Source organism: Corvus brachyrhynchos, unplaced genomic scaffold (assembly GCF_000691975.1).
Source record: "Corvus brachyrhynchos isolate BGI_N302 unplaced genomic scaffold, ASM69197v1 scaffold83, whole genome shotgun sequence".
Taxonomy (NCBI): domain Eukaryota; kingdom Metazoa; phylum Chordata; class Aves; order Passeriformes; family Corvidae; genus Corvus; species Corvus brachyrhynchos.
In genome coordinates, this window is record NW_008238464.1 from 5,815,191 (window position 1) to 5,822,679 (window position 7,489).

Consider the following 7,489-nt stretch of genomic DNA (forward strand, 5'->3'; position numbering starts at 1 on the left):
CAGGAATTTCTGTGTGCATATACATTCGTACCAGACACACACAGAGTAGGTAAAATAAGTGCAATTATATACACTTATGTGTATATTCGTGTGTATACACACACACATATGTTTTATCTGTATAAATTTGAAATCTGGAGATTTGAAAGGCCTATTCATATGAGATACTTGGGTGCCATGGACATAACATTTGTGCAGTGGTTTGTAAAGCCAAAGGGAAGTGATCCTCCAGACTACAATATTGGCCACCTATTTCATCCACATGATGGATGAAGGCCTTGTTCTGAATATGAGATGAGCTTATGCAAGTATTCGAGTTCCACAGTTACGTTGCTGTTGCCAGCTTCAGATGTTACTTTGCATTAAAAATTAAAAGGAATCAGCAGGTCAAGTCCCAAAGAAGTTTTGAAAATCTCAGTGCTGATGTTTATAAAATAAATCCATTAAAGAAGTAGTACTTGAATCTAAAAACACTCCTCAAATCTGTCCAAGTCCATTAAGTGGTTTTCAAAATCTTGGTAAAATGTGTGGAATAAGCAAAGTTTAATTCTCACAGTAGCCTTCCACTTGTGTCAGTTGATTGGCTGAAGTGTGTGGGATTTCACATGGCATCCTAAGCCTTGCACTCTGGATAGAGTCTATTCCAGCTTGGCAGGCTCTGATGTCCCTAGTTGCTCCCACGGCCCAGACAAGAGCTCTTACCCTTGCTATGCAAGCCAGGGCATTAGAAAACAAGCCGGTCACTTTGAGGATCTCAGGGTTTAGCATGCCTGGGCTACAAACAGTGGATATAATCCTTGTTGCGGCCCCCTTTGGTAACACTGTCCTGGCAATGTGCTGCCATACCCTTCACACAGGTGCTTGCACTAAAGGCTTTTGCAGGTGCTTAAAAAGGTTTTGCAATGGGTGATAGGAGGGGTGGTTAGCAAATTCTTCACCAGGATCACTACTGCTGTAAAGGAAGCCCAGGAAGACAGCTTTTAGAGCCAGACTGTGGTGGCAGAGGCACAAAAAACCAGCAGACATCAAAATATGCCTAAAACACTGTCCCTGCAGTGTTTTAGAAAGTCTCTATCTTAGCATTATGTTTGGTTGTCTGTACAGCCATATGAGTGTAACATGGCATGGATCTTACTCTTTATTCCTTACAAGTGTTTTGCAAGGGTGCTTGCATTTTTGCAGAGAGGCTTTTTCCTGCCTCTGTAGTGTCATCCCTATCCCAACCTCAGAAAAGCTACAGTTGGATAAGGAACAAATATTCACAGCTCACAATGATCACTTTTACAGCATGAGTCACAAACAATATGTTCTGTCAGGAAGAGTTTGAACTATTGTTTCTTCTTACCTTGTTGCTGTCCTTCATCATGGGCTAATAATTTGTGTTCTAATTTGTCTACAGAAAAACACCCACAACATAATCAAATTGATCCTCAAGGTGCCTTCTGACCTGAAATAAACATCTTGTTAATAATCTGTATGGTTTGAAGTCATATCATTGCTAGGAGGAGTTTTGGACCAGCAAGGAATTCCAAGCCCTGACAAAATTTCTCTTATTTTACTATCTTCAAGCTAACCCTTCATTCTTAATAACTTCTGTTATTACCTCTGTTTGAAAGTTGTGTTCTGCTGCAATGTGTAAAATTGAGAATAATGAAGAATAAAGTGTGTCCTAATAGATTTAAGTGTCTGGGAGTGAAATTTGAGGGCAATGGTGTGCTGAATATTTAGAGGGATGCATCCTGCTCAGATGGGCAGGAACTGGAAATTCAAAAATCAGAGCTGTTAGAGCAAAATTTCTGCATGCAGCCCCCAGAGCAAAGAAGTATTGACCAAGATCAAGAAGCCTTATGAGTCAGTGGTAGAGCAAGGCAATTATGTTGGGTGCTACTGTGACTGTAATATCAGCAAATTACAACTGATGAAGTGCCAACCCATTGTTATAATGTTTTATGGCAGCAGGAGCACTGAAAGCTGTGATTAAGTAATATTAGGAGCTTTAAAATTCTTTTTACAGAGCAGTGAAGCAGGGTAATGAGGATCTTCTCCTGTTCTTCACAGCCAAAAAAGAAAGAAAAAAGTAGAAAGAAGGTCTAGGAAAAAGAGGGAGGAGGAGAATGGGCAGAGCCGATGGTTTCAGTGCCCTGCGGCATAGGTCCAGAAGACTCCCCAGGGAAAATAATTCTTGCAAGTCACTGTTTAAAAAGAGTTCAACCAGAATTGAAAATAAATCAAAATCCGAAGCCAAATGCATTTCTTAAAGAAAACAATGATTTTTTGTTCCAAAATTATCTTTGCAGAGCAGACCATCACATTTAAGTCTTGTGCTGTACCACAGGATCTCACAGTCATCCTAAAACAGCTTAACCCGTACAGGGGAACCCGAGCACATTTACCAGGATCCCAGCTGTGGTTGCTGAGTAGTGTCACAGAGACCCATCTTCCCAGCAGAAGGAGGCCCTTAGCTGTATAACTATGTACTTTGCTGAGGGTCGCCTTTAGTTAGCTTGCAGATGAATGCAGATGGTTTACAGTTCCAGTCTGGATGGCAGATTCTGTCCTTTATTTCTCTATATGCAGATTCCCATCAGCCATTTCCCACTGTGCTGGTGTCCTCAGTGGCAGTCATCACAGTAATATTCTTGAAAACTCAGATGCGTGAGTGTGTGTGGTACTAGCTCTAATAGCTATTTTAACCATTTTCAACAAATAATTGTTGCCCTGTCCACTTCTTGTCTATGTTTTCTCTCTCCCTGGTCTGTTTGGTTTCTCCCTTCAGCTGCAGGACAGATGGGTCTGTATGGGACTCTCATAATGAATTCAACCTTGATGTTTGACCCATCATTTATGTTTGTGTGGTCTTGGTGGCAGCATGCTCTGAATCTTTCAGTATCTTTTATGAGAGCCATCTAAAACACCTGAAGCATTAGACATTCATTAAATAATAATGTTTGTTCGGTGTCCTCTTCAAAAAGAACATGCAATCTCTTTTTTTAAGGACTGTCAAAATGGTTCATTTTAGCCTTGCTAGTGTCATTTAATGCGAATAAAAATGGAAGTTTTTGAAAGGTGGGTAGATGGAAACTAATGTAGATGATTTTAGAAAAGCTGACTTACTAAACCTCAGAGGAGCAAATTCATCCCAGTAGTAGTAGGTGTAACACTAATGAGTTAAGAATTATACCCATTAACATCACAATTGATTTTTTTCTGTTCTCTCTCCTTTTGTACGTCAGATAAAATGGAATAAGAACCTTGTAAGCTGACAATAATGTAAGCTCTAAGAGATGTTCAGCCAATTTCTGTTGAAAAGCTTTATTGATATGCATTTTCAAGTTTTGTAGATATATTGTTTTAAGAATTTAATTCCTGCACCTTCATAGCTTCTAAAAAGTTGGTCCCACTTGTTTTTATCCTGCATAGAATATTGTAGAATATTCCAAGATACTTCTCAGTATCAGATTTCTATGTGAATGGAGTACAAAATACAGTTCTCATGTTTCATATTCAAACAAAAACATGCAGAATTTGTGTTGTGGGCTGCAAGAGGGACCTCAGTAAGAACCTACCCACCTACTACTTTCATATCAATCCATGAATAAAACTCATTGATTTAAAGTACTCTTACATGCATACAAAGTAAAATAATCCATGGAAGTTCAAATAAATATGATGTTAGTCAGGAAAACTAAGAGTATTAGCTGTCAAAGGTGAGAAGAAAATTAAATATACAACATATTACAATATATAAATACCTATTTGTCTATTAGGTATATATTATTTATATATACACATTATTTTTAATCTGTGGCCCATCTTTTCTGCATAACAGCTTGATTTCTTATGTTCCCTTTTGCTTCTATAAATAAAGAACCTTATGCTCTTTGATTTAATTTCCTATGTAACATGTAAATTAGCATGACTTTGGGCAGAAAATTTGGTTTTTTAAATTTGACTGATTTCTTTTAAGTTCTTTGTTTATTTCTAGCACCCTTCACAAAGTGATCGTTCATACAGATTCTCTTACACTTTCCTCCATCTTCAGGATACAAAACTGAGCTGCACTGTTCCTTTTGACATAAATGTCAGGTTTCCCCTGGACTAGCTGAGCAACTCATCTCTGTAGACCTTTTCGAGTCACTCACTCCCTTTAGGCTGTGTCTGGACAAGTCAAAGCAGGGCTGCTTTCTGTTTTCTTCATCAGGGAACACCACGTTTACACTGAAGTTCATCTCAGGTGGGTGCCACAGAGGGGAAGCCTGCATACAGAGTTAGGTAGGAGTACTATCATATTTGAGTCATCCTCCAGCCCAGACAATTATGAGATCTGTGTGAGCTGTGGTGAGAGCCAGCATGTAAATTTAGACATAGCTGTAGGTTGTGAAAATTTGCCTTTTGAGAACTAACAGTTTTAGTTACAGGTCTTCTCTTGATTTTACTCTTGCCTACTTTCACTTGAATGAACTCATAATAAAATTATTCAGATTTATATGTTATGACCAATATTTCTATTCATCAAAACCAGATCTGAGTTGTTATCACCTCTTATTGTTTCAGAGCCTGTTAAACCAGAAATTTGCCAGCTGTCATATCCAAAAATATCTTTCCCGCCCACCCCTCCTAATTATGAGTAACATCTGACGTTCCTAGACCGTATTTTTTAAAAATAACTCTGGAGCAATTTATAGCAAAAAAAGGTTTCCAGCACAACCAACTTAAGCACACAACCTTTGCAAATAAGCCCATTTCCTGAGTCTTTCAAAGTTATCTATATCAATTCTGTATCTGTACAGGGCATTTCTGAAGTGCTACTTCCTAGATGCCAAAAATTAGGTACCTCGGTATCTAAGCAAGATGGACTGTGTTCTGCTCTTGATCTGATAACAAGACTTTGGTCTCTAGCCACAATCCACTGAAGAACTTCCAGAACTTCCCCTGCAAAATCCTGTTTGTCATCCTTCCTGGTGCAAATTGACTGGGGTCTGGCCTACTGTGTTTTGCATCTGCTGCCCCTTCCCTGTGGAAGCCCTTCCCTTCACCTCCGGATCCGGATTTCATTATTTCTCACACAGGCATTCTTCATTTTGTTTCCTAGTGTCCTTGTTAGTGCATGTTGCACATCTTAATTAGCTTCCTTCTTGGGAAGCTTTCCTGGTGCCTTAAAACTCTGAGTGGAGATCTTCAAATATAGACATGGAGAGTCAGTAGGAGGGTTCTGGGAGATGCCCCTGGCAAACTGGCTGCCTTCTCTGCCCCTTTGCTGGTGGCCACAGCCCCATGAGCAAAGAGCAGAATGTTTCCATGTGTCTACCACAGCACTGATGCTGGGAGCAATGAAGAAAAGTCAGCCCAATATTAAAAGCCCAGACTGTGAAAGGACCTGGAAGAGGTGGAAGCACATGTTATCTTTCGCTGTGCCAGTGGTGGGTAAGATGCCCTCCATCAGAGGGACAGGAGGGACAGCTGATGAGAGTGACACCAAAAAGGAATTGCCAGGGAGTGCTTGTTAGAGCCCTCTCTGATCTCTGTTTTCAGAGGATAGCATGTTGCATAAGTACTATGGAAAGACATGGATTTGACAGATAAAGCACTCAGTGGATAAGGAATGGTCTGGGCGGTCACATTCAAAGAGTGGCAGTCAACATCTTGATGTCCAAGTGGAGAGCAGTGATGAGTGGTGTTCCTTAGAGGTCAGTATTGGGACAGCTGCTGTTTAACACCTTTGTCGGTGACATGGACAGTGGGATCGAGTGCACCCTCAGCAAGTTTGCCGGTGACACCAAGTTGTGTAGTGTGGTCAACACGCTGGAGGGAAGGAATGCCATCCAGAGGGACCTGGACAGGAAGTTCAACAAGGCCAAGTGCAAGATCCTGCACCTGGGTCAGGGCAATCCCAAGCACAGGTGCAGGGTGCATGGAGAATGGATTGAGAGCAGCCCTGAGAAAAAAAGCCTTGGAAGTGCTGGTGGGTGAGAAGCTCAACATGACTCGGCAGTGCACAATCACAGCCCAGAAATCCAGCCGCACCCTGGGCTGCATCAAAAGCAGCGTGGCCAGTGGAGCGAGGAAGGTGATCCTCCCCCTCTGCTCTCACAAGACCCCCCCTCCAGGGACCCCAGCATAAGGAAGATGTGAACCTGTTGGAACAAGTCCAGAGAAGGGCCACAAAATTGATCAGAGGGCTGGAGCACCTCTCCTGTGGCAGGGGGGCTGGAACTAGATGATCTTTAAGGTCCTTTCCAATCCAAACCATTCAGTGATTTTATGATTGTTCTACCATGGTAAATAGTCATAAATGTGTCTGAGATTGACCTTTTGAACTTTTAAAGAAGAGTAGTTTCAAGAATAACAGGTTCCTGGTAGAATGTAGTGATAAATCGTTTTTACCTCTTTCTCTACTTCTTATTGTCACAGATGCTGGAATGGTCAAACTATTTTTATTCTAGGCACAAAGAGATCTGGGAGTGTGTGTGTATGCTGAATGCATGCTTCAAATAATAAAAATAACAGATGAAGTTGATTTTTAGCCTAAAAATGTCATTAACGGTGCCAAAACCAGATGTTTGAGTCTGAAATCCTCTGACATTTTGTTAGGTGTTAGAGCTGAACATTGAAAGAACTAAATTCAAAAGACTAGAGGAAGAATCTGCAAATTAAAAACAAAAATCAGAAACAGGGGAAGATAGTTGGAATTAATTTGGGAATCTCTATCTTTTCCAGATTTTCTCTAGAACACACAGGACTCCTGAAGGCTGATCCTTTTGTGTTTAGTCTATCCTGTAGAAGAAATTGCATTGGTTTTGCTTACTTTATTTCTTTGCAAAGCAGACCAGCCACTGTTTATTTTATCTCCTGCTGCACCATTTTTGAGTGTAATACTGGCATTATTTTAATCTGACAAAAGCAAGGGTTGCTGCCAAAGGGGTTGTCCTGCTTTTACCTCATGTATGACAATTCTTTCCTTCTGCTCTCCATGTTCCAGGACTACCAGATATCTCTGCGTGCTGAGATGAATCAGGGAAGTCACCCTGTTGAAAGCTATTCATTTAAGTTGGAGTCATTGTTTTAATTTCCAGTCATACCTGTTTCATCATGGCATTTGCTGCTTAGTCACATGAATATCCATGCTGATGCAGGGCAGAAAGAGGGAAAATGGAAAAAGAGGCCATGTGGCATCTCACGCTGCAGAAAAACACATCTGTGAGGGGCAGCAACCCCCACCCACAGTTATCCTGCAGTGATTGCTGCCATTGCACTGTGCTCTAAGCCATCACGCCAGAATGGTGAGATGAGGAATGTGGGACTTTGTGCAAGCAACCTCTTCTACCTCCTGGCTGTCCCTCTACTTACCTAATTATTTTATTAAGTTATAATTTTATGACAAAGCATACTAGATACTCCATAAACCATGTTAATAATATTAGTTTTTGCTTAAGTGAGGCTGGAGGGAGTGTCCTGCTCTAAATCTGACTTTGAAGGCTTCCCATCTGTT

General features: G+C 40.8%; 1 protein-coding gene and 1 long non-coding RNA gene across 2 annotated transcripts in view; both read left to right on the plus strand.

The window, feature by feature from the left end:
* Positions 1-1,677, plus strand: part of LOC108447365 — a 2,647-nt gene extending 970 nt beyond the window's left edge. Inside the window, exon 2 of the long non-coding RNA XR_001862905.1 lies at positions 1,400-1,677. This is a non-coding gene — a long non-coding RNA (uncharacterized LOC108447365). The remainder of the gene's footprint in view (positions 1-1,399) is intronic.
* The window catches only part of SH3RF3 (SH3 domain containing ring finger 3), a 119,781-nt gene that overhangs the window by 37,306 nt on the left and 74,986 nt on the right, over positions 1-7,489 (plus strand). The gene's annotated exons all lie outside the window — the stretch shown is intronic.